This window comes from Lissotriton helveticus, chromosome 2_1, assembly GCF_964261635.1.
Source record: "Lissotriton helveticus chromosome 2_1, aLisHel1.1, whole genome shotgun sequence".
NCBI lineage: Eukaryota > Metazoa > Chordata > Amphibia > Caudata > Salamandridae > Lissotriton > Lissotriton helveticus.
This window is the reverse complement of record NC_136059.1, coordinates 1,004,822,760-1,004,836,472: the sequence shown is the minus strand read 5'-3', so window position 1 is coordinate 1,004,836,472 and position 13,713 is coordinate 1,004,822,760. Positions and strand designations below refer to the sequence as shown.

At 44.9% G+C, this 13,713-nt stretch overlaps 1 protein-coding gene across 1 annotated transcript in view; it reads right to left on the bottom strand.

Moving 5' to 3' along the window:
- Window positions 1-9,397, bottom strand: part of LOC144818402 (annexin A1-like) — a 90,622-nt gene extending 81,225 nt beyond the window's left edge. The window contains exon 1 of the mRNA XM_078675776.1: window positions 9,207-9,397. The gene's annotated coding sequence lies outside the window, so the exon portion shown is untranslated. The remainder of the gene's footprint in view (window positions 1-9,206) is intronic.
- Window positions 9,398-13,713: the final 4,316 nt, after the last annotated feature.

Below are 13,713 nucleotides of genomic sequence, written 5' to 3'. Positions count from 1 at the left end.
ATAGCACAATACAGAAAGGGTACAGAACTGGATAGTGCACAGTGACTGTTGGAAATGGCCCTTTTTGCAGTGTTCTCCCCAAACCTTTTTCTTCTTCCTCCTTTGTTTTTCCTGACCTGTGGTTATTGGCTATAGGACCCTGGGCACTTTGCCACTGCTGATCAGTACTAAAGTGCTCTCCCTGTAAATGGTTATTGATTATCCCGGATTGGCATATTTGTTTTACCAATAGGTCCCTAGTAAAGTGCACTGAGTGTGCCAGGGCTGGTAATTAGAATATAAGGTCAAAGAACAATCCCTGGAGAAGTCAATGTATAGGGATACCTTAATTCAAGAAGACAGTGTGAGTGCCTAAATTAAGTATTTAAATATTGAACAATCTGGTCACGGACTAATTTGTGATATTCACAGTTTTGTTATTTAAAAAGAGAATGCATCAGTTAAAATTTCAGTAGAAATTCAATTATACTGAAAGCATACAGTAAAATGACATACAATCAAAATGACAAATTTCAAAAATTAAAAAACAATTAAAATTCAAGCTGTGCGAATTCAACTGAACAACACAGTAAAAAGGAGATACACAATTTCTAAATCATTAACATGCTATCATTATAAAGCAGAGGATAGGAAAAGGAAAGAAAAAAGAGACCCCTCTGTAGAAAAAGATAGAGTATAATCACAGGTAAAGTATGATTCAACAGCCTGTCCAGTCATTTACTAGAAACCATGGTATTGCAGTGTGCACAGTATCCACAGTTCTAGAGGCTTGAATTCATGGAGAAGAAAGCGTCGACGCGTTTCGGTGTATGTGCCTATGAATGTGGCTACACCTTCCTCAGGACGGTATCGATAGGGGTCGTCTGATTCAATTGGTGGAAGTCAGTGCTGTGTGGGACAGAAATATGTCAATCAATATCAGTTATCACCTATCTTTATTAAATAGTGATATCCAGTTAAACATTTTTGTATTGTCATAAAGTGTCACTTTATGACAATACAAAAAGTGACTAATAGATGTTCAAAAAAATTTTTTATCAATAGATTGGAATTGTCCAAAAATAACTCTTGGAATTGTGTGAAAATTTACCAACACCACTACGGGTGCCCGGCACCTGATATAAAGGTCAGTAGTCCCTAGAAACTGTAGAACCAAGTGCAATAGAACTGGTCATTGACTATATTGTAATGTCACAGAAGGAAGTAATTTAATCTTGCACAACGAGATATGTTTTGAATGTTTAACTGGATATATATATACATATTGACTGAACCAAATGGTGCCAGTGGCATAAGAGGTCTCGAATTAATAGAGCATGCCTAGAGGGTAAAGCGATATACAATTTGGTATAGAACAGTAATTAAAAGCCACTATTTATTATAGGGCGGATTGCAGAAATATCACTATTTAATAAAGATAGGTGATAACTGATATTGATTGACATATTTCTGTCCCACACAGCACTGGCTTCCACCAATTGAATCAGACGACCCCTATCGATACCGTCCTGAGGAAGGTGTAGCCACATTCATAGGCACATACACCGAAACGCGTCGACGCTTTCTTCTCCATGAATTCAAGCCTCTAGAACTGTGGATACTGTGCACACTGCAATACCATGGTTTCTAGTAAATGACTGGACAGGCTGTTGAATCATACTTTACCTGTGATTATACTCTATCTTTTTCTACAGAGGGGTCTCTTTTTTCTTTCCTTTTCCTATCCTCTGCTTTATAATGATAGCATGTTAATGATTTAGAAATTGTGTATCTCCTTTTTACTGTGTTGTTCAGTTGAATTCGCACAGCTTGAATTTTAATTGTTTTTTAATTTTTGAAATTTGTCATTTTGATTGTATGTCATTTTACTGTATGCTTTCAGTATAATTGAATTTCTACTGAAATTTTAACTATGATGCATTCTCTTTTTAAATAAAAAAACTGTGAATATCACAAATTAGTCCGTGACCAGATTGTTCAATATTTAAATACTTAATTTAGGCACTCACACTGTCTTCTTGAATTAAGGTATCCCTATACATTGACTTCTCCAGGGATTGTTCTTTGACCTTATATTGTCACTTAGTACCCTGTTCCCTGGAACGTGTGGGGTCTTCTCTCAATTTATTAGCTGGTAATTAGAATGACACTAGTAGGCCTGCAGCACTGATTGTGCAACCCACATGAATAGCCCTAAAATGGTGTTTCAGGCCTGCCACCGCAGTGCCCGTGGGCAGTTGCCAACTACCATGTTGTCCTGACCAGTGTACACACTTGCCAGGCCTGACCCTTCCCTTGTCTAACACATTGGACACCCCTATGGTAGGCCCAAGGTACCCCCCTGGGCAGGGTGCAGTGTATGTGAAAGGTAGGACATGTTCTAATGTGGGTAACATGTCCTGATTGTGAAATACTACAAATTTCGTTTTTCACTATTGAAAGGCCATCTTGCCCATTGGATAGAATAGGGAATGCTGCGTACCTGCATATCTCCCCATAGGCGCAAGATGGGAAGCTGAAGTCTGGTATCCCTGAACTCATAATTTGATAACGCATCTTTTAGGAAAGATGGTTTTAAATTCCGGGTTTGCTATTTTTCTGTTCAACCTTTCTGTGTGCCTCGGCCTGTTTTTGTACGGACTGTCTGGTTTGTGATTGACAGGGGCTGGGGGTGGCTCCAGGAGACTGGGTGAGTTAGCACTAGGCTGAATAGACCCATCTGCATGTAGAGTGGTGGGGAGAAGTAGCACTTGGGTCGGAATAGGGCTGTGCCTGCCTCCCACAAGGCTGGCTCCACCTCCTGCGGTGCATCAGATGGCCCTGGCCCACACTCACAAAGGAAGAAGACATGCCCTGGCAAAGGGCACCTAGAACTGGTTTGGACTTGATCCTTGACCCCTCACACATGCAAGAACAAAGACTTGTGGGGTATAAAATTAAGTGCTGAAACCCCAGTAAAATTAGACTACTTCTGCAAACAAGAGGAATCTATGCCCAAGAAGATCATCAGCTGAAGAGACTGAGAAAGACTGCCCTTGCTGTGTGTTCTGGGGCTGACCTGCAGTTTGATGTTTCCACTGAGGAAGAGGACAAAGGGACTTTGCTGTGTGCTGTGTCCCCCCCACCAGCTTGAAGAAGGGACTTTGCTGTGTGCGGTGTTCAAAAGACTCCAAGGACCGGAGTAGAGCTGGCCTCCTGTTTCTGAAACCCAGGGATAAAAGGTTTCAAAAGATCATCTGTACCCTGTGACCAGCGTGTGCCCATCGTGAAGCCTGCACGTCTGAAAACTGCCCGATCTCCCCAGGGCGGCCCTGCAACGTTGCGTGGTTTACCGTGAGCTTTGCTGGTGTCTAACTTACCCTACCGACTGCCTCTATGGCTCTATGGCTCAGTGCGCGTGTCGGAGCACAATTGGTGTTTAGTGTGAAGACTACCTTGCCAGCAGAGGACAGAATACAAGGGGCGCTGTGCTGAGTCAATTCACCGCTGCCGGCCTGGTACAGAAAAGGAGTGAAGCACTGTCTCAAGGAAGCCTCGCCAGCACCATTCCCAACCATTGCCGACGTCAGGGGAAAGCCACGCCGAGATTGGACTCAGCGCAGCGCGGCACGTCACCTAGCAACAAATGGGGCTCATCAGGCCGAAGCTGCGCTAGGATAGGAAGAAGCACGCAGGCCGTCTCCTCGCTCAACAAAGACGCTGAAATCAAAGCCTGGGACCCGCACGGACTGCCAAGCCCCTTCACATCAGAAAGGTAACTGGCCCTGCTCGGGGACCGATACCGGCGCTGGGGGAGTTGTGTGAACGGACGCGTTGTTGCCGGCTGCATCTTTGAGGAGAGGGTAATTTCTAGAGCAAGCACATCCCGTGCTATGGCGCGGACAATAGATAAGGAAGTGTCCTTCATGGTGCTCTCCGGGTACCGCGGGGGCATTGTAAAGGAGCACCCTTTTTGGGTAAGGAAATCTTGTGTGCAACACGGCATTGAGTAGTAATCGAGTACCTTGGTGAATGGGACTTGCCATATGTGGACGACCAGAGTTTGGCATTCAAGAGAATTTGCCAGTTTATTTTTCTTTTATATACAAAGAGCATTCAAGGAGAACTTTGAGCATACAAATGTTGTTTTAGCTGAGAAAACTGAATAAGAAACATCACAAGAGAGCCAGGGATTTTTGAAGTACCTTTATTACCTTTATTCATATGTATGTGCATCCTTCTGCCGTTTCGGTCTGACCCAAGCTATATAAAGATATTTATATTTTTATAATAACTGGTGTAGTGTCCATGTGTGGTATGTCACTGTGAGTGTTAATGCAAATACTTTACACATTGCCTTGGGGAGAAGCCTGCCTGCTCTTGCCAAGCTACCAAGGGTGTGAGCAGGGGTTACCTACAGTGCGTTTCCCCCTTACCCTGACTAGAGTGGTGGTTTCTGCCAGGCTTTGGCGCAAGCCTCAGCCAACCAGAAATCCCATTTCTAACAGTGACTATGTACTGGATGAGTGTGCACCTTGGGTGGCACAGTACATGAAGTTAACCGTACTGGACAGTGTGCGTGCTGTGCATGTACAGCGAGTGCAGGTGTGCCTGCAAGAGTACATTACATGGAATACAATGGGTTCTGTTTTGGGAAACCCAGGCTGGTCTGGTGAAGACACGAGGAGGAGAGAAATCCCCCACCAGACAGAAATGTGGATTCCTGCATTCCTGAGAGAAGGGAGGAACACACACTGGAGAGAAGGGCAAGACTTCCACTGTACACTTCATAAGGGTGTTCTTTGATTCACAGAGCTCACAATGAAGAGGCCTGGACACATCAAAGGAACAAAATAGGGATAAGGGAACCATACAGAGTAGGGGTGAGAGCCCAGGATTGACATTTTGATTAACATATCACTGTGGCTGACACAGGTGTTAACTATAGTCACTCCCAAGGCCTGTGTTGTGGGACTATAAACTATGGAGTCTCTCCTGCTGGGGCAGACAGCCTTTCAAGAGCAGAGAAAAGTGTACACTTCAAAAGAAGCAGCACCCCAACATAAAACTTCAAAGACCTAGGCCCAAAATCACATTTGTTATCTGCCAGGCAGCCAGATGTGTGGTAAGTGAAGAGAAAGCAATGCAAGATGTCTGCCTGTGACCAGGATTGGGGCCAAGGCCTGCTAGTCTCCCTGCTAGGTGAGGGAACATAACCCACAGAAATCAAGACCAGTGCCTGTTTGCTTGCCAAGATCAGTGTAACCTGTCAGAAAGAGTAAAGCATTGGAGGGCGCAAGGTCCAGTGAGGAGCTCTACTTAGAGAACTCTGTGCAAGGTGTGAGGATATGGCAGTGCATTGATCGGGTAGAAGCCTGTGTGTAGGAGTGATTCAGGGCCTTCATAAGTCAGAAGAGGGCCGCTGTGGATAGAGTTGTGCATCAAGCGACAAGTCCGTTCCGCTTCGTTGCAGTGACCCTGTATGCTAGAGGGGGCCGATGTTGAAGGACTGTGCCAACAAGCATGCCACGACCCGTGCCTTAGCTCCTACCCCCTGTGCCAAGAGGGGACACCGTGTTGAGGGTGACTGCAGTGGAACAATCTGGGATTTGCCCGCAAGAACTGCTACAACCCTATATTACAGGAGGGGCTGCTGGTACTGTGTTGGCCAAAGATCAAGCTGTTGCTAGGGAAAAACAGAAGCTGTGACCGGTGGGTCAAGCCTGTGCATCAGGTTCTGCCCCTGACAGACCAGGAGGACTTTGAGAGGATGCTGAAGGCCTCTGTGCTGCAGTAGCAGGTAGGCCTAAATAGGGCTTGTTGGACCCTGGGGATTCATTGCTTAAGGTGCTGTGGCACCATAGACACTTGACTGATTCCTATGAGTCAAAGGGAAAGTCTTGACTAAGGCCTACTAGTAAGCATTCTTTGTATGCGGTCAACAGTGAATGGGGAATAATCCAGAAACACTAGAGCCCAGATATCAAGCACATTGCGTTGTTCCTTAGAAATATTATTTCTTTGAATGTGTAGAGTAAGAGATAAAAAAACTTCTTCCATACAAAAGTAAGTATCTGATTGGACACCGATTTGCTGACTGCACTCTGAGTGGAGTCATGTTCACAAACCTTTATCTACACTTCATCCCTCCCCCGCTAAAGGAACCTTGGACTGCGAGCCCACAGCAACCACAGAGTCAAGCGTAGAAGGGGTACTTGACCCAGTTGCTATTGATCCATAGTAAGTTGTGCCCTGGGAAATCAGGAGTAAAAGGCCTCAACCATCACCATTGGGCCCATAGATCCCATGTGTCCTGTGGCCCTCAGTAAGGGGCTCAGGCAACTGGCTGCCAAAGCTAGAACAACTGGAGTTGCTTAGTTTTGTTTTCTATGGCATATGTTCTCTTTGACCAGAACACACAGTTTTACTTCCAACGCGTGCCAGCCTAATGACAGACTAACTGCCATATCACTCCAGGCCATCAGATCTCAATCCTGGCAGTTTATTAAACCATAGCATACATTCAAGGAGTCACATGCATTCACTCAGGTGATCCAAGTTACTTTAAGCTTCATTTTAATCAAACCGACCAGTTACTAACAAAACTTCTCTTTTCTTCACAAGGAAGATAGCATATGCTACCATGACTTGAGGTACACTGAACTTACACGTCCCCTTTACTTACAAATATTAGAGAAACAACTGAGTAGAATTCTAATCTACACAAGTTTATTATGAAATACAAAAAAACACAGGATTATCGTTGCTCGTATGGAAAAATATGGATAGCAGAAGCAAATACATGTCGCAAAAACTGAAACGTTATGAAGTATGTGGAACTATAGAAGTATTTTTGTGTCTATTATGGGGCATAGTCACAAATACATTTTGGAGTACGTAGGGGCAAATTTATGAGGCCCTTGCGCCTCTTTGCGCCGCAATTGCGTCACTTTATTTGACACAACGGCGGCGCAAACAATGCGCCCTATTTACAACGTGACGCATCTAGGAGATGCGTCACGTTGTAAAGCCCTGCGCCATAAGGAGGCGTTCCTGCGCAGGGGGGGGGGGGGCGTTCCTGCACAGGAACGCCTCCTAAAAGGGGCTGAGTGAAATCTATAAGATTTCACTCAGTCACTTTCAGGCCAATGCTGCGTCAAAACCCTGCGCCTGCTTGAAGCAGGCGTAGGTCTTGACGCAGCATTGTGAAGATGGGGCCCCCCCCCGAGCCTTGCTGGAGCTGCGTCGCGCTTGCGACGCAACTCCAGCAATGCGCCATCTTTACGGCACAGATGCGTCACGCATCTGTGCCGTTTTTGCCCCATGGTGCGCCGCATTGTAAATGCGGCGCACCATGGGTGGCGTAGCTGTGGCGCACATTAACTGGCACATCCCTGAGGATGCGCCAGTTAACATAAATCTGCCCCGTAGTATTTCTAGTTCTTGCATGCCTTTCCAAATTAGAGCCATATTAATTTTTTTTAAAGCCTTCATCAAATAAGTAGATATAGCAAGGTCTGTGCCCGCTTTGAACTAAGCGCGTTGTGTTGGGACATTCAGTGTTTCGTTTTTTTTCCAACTTCAGGCAAGTGCTTAGTCGCCAAGTTTGTAAAGTCAGGCGCATCACCACATATAAACGCCAAATTCAATATGAAAATGGTATAACCCAATGACGAAGCGCCATCCTTATGCGGGCTGCTTGAGACCAAGGTTGCAAACATTTCCAAAGCAGTTTTATGATTACTACATCACTTGCCACACCCAATGTACGGGGTCTCCACCTTAACAGAACAACTCCCCCGCCCAGACCGCCTGAAAAACCGGTTCCCAGGAGAAACGGCAGCCAGGTTGAAAGGTGTGGCCTTTTTCCATCTTCACGGTGGCCCCAAACTGGTCGAAACGTGAGACAGAGGACCAAGGGAGTAACTCTAAAAAATGAACTCTGTAGTAAATAGTTGGGTGCAAGTGCTTTCAGTCGGGCAATGTAAAGTGTTTATTAAATTTCACATAGGATTTGTATATGCTCACACTGACAAAAACACACCTGTCCTGCTCTAGTATGCTTTAGAGGCCTTAAAACATGCTGATTCGTTTGAAAAATATGGCGTTTTCTGTACTCCGAAGTATCCGCACTCCTCTCTTTCCACTGCCCATAAAGCACCCCCCACCCCTGCTTCTCATCTAATGTATTTTAACGAGATGTACCCGCGTTATTGTTGGGAAATCTGAAGCCCACACCCCCCCTCAATTCATACCGACCAGGCTACGCCCCTGCAGAGGGCCGGTAAAGTTTCCCTTCCGGCTAATACATTAAAGTGCAGATTAATAACCCCCGCATTTCGGCCACACCTAACGTACGGTGTCTCCGCCTTCACAGAACACTCCCCAGCCCAGGCTGCCTGGAAAACCGGTTCCCAGGAGAAACGCCAGCCAGGTTGATACGAGTGGCTTTTTTCATCGTCAACGGTGACTCCAAACTGGTCTAAACGTGATGCAGAGGACGGTTGATGGTTCCCTTCCAGATAATACCTTGAAGTCCATTTTAAATCAGGCTGCATTGCCTACTCTGAAAGCTAACGTCACAACTATCGAATGCAATAGAACAATAGCACTTCCGCCTTTCAGATGACGCACCCCCTCCCTAGAAACAGTTAACCAAACATTGGCACAGACCCCAAACCGCAAGAATGTCTCATTTCCAAATAAGGAACGTCGACTGCAATCCGGAGTTAAGCAAGCTGGAGGCAGCCCGCCCCCTACCAGCACAGACGGCGGCGTGTTCGTGCAGGAACTTCTGAACCCCACTGTGGCTCGGACCTGTTCTGCCATCGCCTGTCCCCTGCAATAACCCCTTAACCGTGAATATTTTCTTTTAGCCCTCTATCTGGCAAACCGCCCGTCCACTTGTTTCAAAGTGCAAGTAATTAAGTGCGTCAGCACCCCACGTACGGGTGGGTGGTAAGCACTCCATAAATACAATACCTTGGAAATAAAACATGAAATAGTTTTCGTACTAGTTAAACAACTTTCGTCTAAAATAACGAATTACCGGAGGTAAAACAGCGCAGGTACAATATATGTTTGCTGATGGCGGTTTGAAGGCAAGAACGCCTTCCAAGCCGATATAAACCAACAAGTGAGGAAAAAAGAAGAAACGACTGCAAAGTCTAATGTATCACACACTAAAGGAGCTCACTAGTCGACAATAAAACTTTACCGACACTTACCAATTGTCTTTGCAAGCCGCAAGAAGTTACTGCCCAGGAGGTAGAACGCAAAAAGAGCGGCGCTACAGTCTTGTGATTTTAGTCTAAGAAGCGGAGGGGAAACCACACCTAGTAACTAAAGTCTACTTTTCTCGCTCCAGTGATTGGCTGCAGTTGGCGAGAGGTTAATGAGGAAATGACTCACCCAGCCCAGCCCACGCAGGAGGAATGCTTCGGGGCTGTGCTGCTCAGCCCTCTTTCGTAAAGCAACCGTTCTGGTAACTTCTTTGTAAAACAATGTTTATGGAGCGAGAACTTTGTGACAGTCTAAAGGCATCTTATCGCTGTTTTAGCAACATATGTGACTATGCAAGACTGTATCAAATTCGTTCTGCAACAAACAGCAGTGTGTGAACATGCGGAAGAGGAATGTTGAAAGCCAGGGGCGTAGCTGTCGAAGTTGCAGAAGGCACAGTGACACCGGGCCCCTTGGTACGCAGGGCCCCCCTGCATCCATATAATTTGTGCTTTATACATGTGTTTAACTAAAAGCCAAAAGCCAGGGTGAAGGGCCCCAATTTGATTGCTTGTATTAGGACCCAAAGCCCCTTTGCCACACCCCAGCCAATACCCACTAAACGAGTAAATCATCACTTTTAATTAGGTTTCGCATTTGTGATCAGAGAACCTGTACGTTTATGACGAGAACAGGTTGCAAGAACATATGTGTGGCATTGAAGTCATTGAAAATATAAAAAGCGAGGTGTTAAGTGACCGATTATAAGTAGCCTAATTTGGGAGTTACACCTTGTCACTTATAGAATATTAACCAACATGGTGACTTTATCCCACAGTACATGCCTAAACTTACTACTTAAACATTACAGTAAAAAATAAATAAAAAGTGGATGAATGCAAAGAGCTGCTTGATAAAAATCATAACTGGGTGATGTTACGCTTGCAGTGAAGACATTTAGAATGTAAGCAGAAAGACAAAGGCAACACAATAACGGAGTCTTCTAGATTGACATGTTATGTTATCTGGCTTTTCCATAGCATGTAGTTGCCATTAGTGTGGAACTTTTAACTCTCCAGATGGATTAGAGGAGTACCTATTTTATCGGTTAGAGAGGAGTGTTAGTGTTTCTATGGCTTATTTAGGAAGAGTTGTGTGTAGTACTGACTAGAGGTCTAGTTATATAACAGCAAATTTGGCCATGTTATGTTATGTTATGTTAAATTCGTTTTATATAGCGCCAAATCACCGACAGGTCTCTTAGCGCTTGGAACCAAGGGAGAGAAAGTGGCTGCTGAGGGGTTGGAAAGTGCGCGTATCATCCAAGGTTACTCTAAACTTAGTGCTTCTTTAAACAGAAGAGTTTTAAGTGATTTCCGAAAGAAAAACAGGTTGAATTCTTTGCGGAGGTGCTCCGGTAGTTTATTCCAGAGCTGTGGGACCAGCACTGAGAAAGATCTACCGCCTTTCGAGGAAAGTTTGGGGGCAGGACAGCAGTTGTGCCTCGGAAGACCTTAGCGAGTGTCCAGGATTGTAGACCTCCAGGCGTTCAGTGCTAGTCTGCATGCTCATATTTAAAGGGTGTATGAGACTCATGTTTAAAGGGTATGTGAGAAATATAATAGGTCATACTTCAGGCAGCTTTATTATACTTAAAATTATTGAGGTGTTTCCTGGGAGATGCATTTCCCTGTTGGTGGTATTTTCAGTTGAATTAATATTTGCTTTGTAAAATTAACATTTTGCACTTGAAATGACAATGCTGTGAAGTACATAACTATGTTTTCTTGACATAGGCGAATTAGGCCTCAATTCGGCCCTGACTCCATCTTGGATTTGGAAATAGCCATCCTTTTATTTCTCATTGACCCCCACACAAAGCAAAATGTACCCTGTTGTTTTGTGTTGACACACTGCTCTTTAGTTGGATTGCCGCTTTTTTCTGCACACTCGCTGTAGTCCTGTCCATTCCTAAGGCTGATATTGTTTATGTAGCCAGATTTGTGCTAAAACAGCTTATGACTTTAGGTCAAACTGTAGGGGTGTATCAGAAACGAGCCAAGATGGCGGCCGTCTGATGTGGCCGTAACACAGCTCTGGGACTGGTCGCCGGGTAAATTGCTGTAACTCATGGAGGAGAATGAAGTCTCCAACCAGGTGACACGTTCCATCAACAAACACTGGGGGATTCTCCAGACGGGCAACCTACACTGGGAAAAACCGTTATTCTCCTTCAGAAAAGCAAGGAGTCTGACAGACACACTGGTTAACACCCGCCCTAGAAAAACAGAACAGGCCAATATACCCACTGTACTAAACGCATGGGGCCTACCTAACATCACAGACCACTTTCCCTGTGGCAACTGCAGTGTGTGCCATCTAACAACTGCAACAAAATTGCTAAACCTGGAACCTGGGAAAGTCTGGACGCAACAAGCACACATAAATTCCAACAGTATGAACATTGTTTCCCTTTGTTCCCTACTAGTTGACAAACTAGTAGGGAAATGCTTTGGGGTAATGAAGACCCTAAACCGCACTCTGGACCTTCTGCCTCTAGAGGCTAGACGCATCATGACCCAAGCGTTAGTTACATCCCGCATTGACTACGCTAACGTGTTGTTACTAGGGACAACTGAGAAGAACATAAGAAGGCTCCAGGTGCTTCAAAACACGGCAGCACGGTTAGTTCTTAGACTCCCCAAAAGAACGGCATCCAAGCCCACTTTGGCTGCCCTCCACTGGCTTCCTATAAAAAAAAGGATCCTATTTAAGGCACTTTTAATTTGCTATAGGATAACATCTACGAAAGCCCCTGAATACTTGAAGGATCTAGCCATCCCTTATCAGCCCCACAGAGCACTTCGCTCTATGGGTATGGGGCTTCTTAAAGTTCCTCGTATAAAAAAGGCCAGAATGGGAGGTCGCTCCTTTCGTGTGTTGGCAGCCAACCAATGGAACACCCTCCCAATTGAAATTAGGTTAGCCAGGTCTGAAACAATCTTCAGGAAACTCTTAAAAACACATTTGTTTACCCTTTAGGTCGGCTGCTCCTGTTTTCTGCTACTCTCTCCACAGCGCGGGGACACGCCGGGATGGCGTCACCAGGCGCTTTACAAACCCCTTTATTATTATTATTATTATTATTATCTTAAAACATGCCCATGCAGCCTGCAATAGTGGGCATGACTGGAAGGAAGATCAAACAATGGATATGTGAACATCACAGCACCATTGGGTGCAAAAAAGTGACAACAAAACTCACTGAAAACTTCCTCCAGGTCACTCACACTACAAATGACATGAAATAGACAATAATAGAACAAATAAAACTAGAGAACAGACCCAACAACGCCTTTTTGAAAAGGAGCAACGGTGGGTATAAAGATTATCTATACACAAGAATGGGCTAAATGACAACATTCCGTGGAATTCTGTGCAACGGAGATACATTCGAATTGACTTCAGATTCTACGAGTTACTAAACATGAATTCACTGATGTTGCAACCATTACTGCATTCACTTAGTTTTCCTCCCAATTGTGCACCTTAAATACTTGGGCAGGGAACACATGCAAAGGGTCTCCCAGTTGGAGCTCCTTCCAACCAAAATAATAATATTTATTATTTTTTACCTTTCGTTTTTATAAACGTAGTGCTATTTGTTCTTACAATCCACACTGACACACCTAGTCATTCGTTATTAGGTGTATTTCAAATAGCTTGCTCCCTACAAAATGCATAATAAGCTTGAATACACCAAATATTTTAGCAACATTTCTCGGTCCAATTTCTATTTGCAGAGTATCTACATTGACTGACCCCTAACCATGCCCCTTCGTCGTCATTACATGATGAAGTGATCATGTGACCGCGTCACGCGCCATGTGTCACGTATCAGGAAGTACAGCGTCCCTGTTCCTGGTTAAATACTGTGGGAATGCATACACGGAGATCCTCGGGTCTCCGTGCAGGGCGTTCATCTAGGTTGAAGTGCGGGCGGCATAGTTTAACAAAGTGAGTATAGACTTCCCACGGGTGGGCTCCGCTTTACAAAGACCTCACTTAACGAAGATAAGGTAAGCACTGGAAACTACCTTTGAATCACAAGAAGCAACGCAGAGTGTAGCACGCTCACAGGAGCTATCACAAGCTAATTTTAAACAATCCCGTTTTTTGTATTTTTAGTTGAAGTTATTTGCTGTCTTTACCTCGTTTTTAAAAGCGCCCACTTACTTGCATTATAATTGTGAATTTCACCGTGTTTGGTGCGGGTCCCTTTTCCTCCCGAGGCAGCACTGCGGCGGACATCTTGGGTTGGGGGTGAAGCGCTGAGAAGCTTCGCACGGTCTAGTCGTCACAAGGACGCTAGACCGGTATTTAAACTGGGCAAATCAGGCGGCCTGTCACTGGAAACTACCTTTGAATCACAAGAAGCAACGCAGAGCGTAGCGCGCTCACAGGAGCTATCACAAGCTAATTTTAAACAATCCCGTTTTTTGTATTTTAGTT